Raw genomic sequence first — 255 nt, 5'->3', positions numbered from 1 at the left:
AAAACTCCCATGTTCACGTGTTGGTTGTTGCCAAAAACTCCGTCACAGTCGTAGAAGGATTAGACACAAAGAAATGTTTGCAAGAGTTGATGTACTATCAACATTGTGGACGTCTTATCCAAGACAAATGCCGAGATTATTGTGCGCACATTTTGGACAAAGTCGACGCGTTATATGCCGTGAACGGGCGCCCAACGTTCATCTGCGTGCAAGGGTCAAAAGGCATGGGGATATAATGGTTATAGCATATTAATG

This window comes from Plasmopara halstedii, assembly GCF_900000015.1.
Source record: "Plasmopara halstedii genome assembly, contig: Scaffold_2103, whole genome shotgun sequence".
NCBI classification, from domain to species: Eukaryota; Oomycota; class Peronosporomycetes; order Peronosporales; family Peronosporaceae; genus Plasmopara; species Plasmopara halstedii.
Note: the sequence above shows the minus strand (reverse complement) of the source record.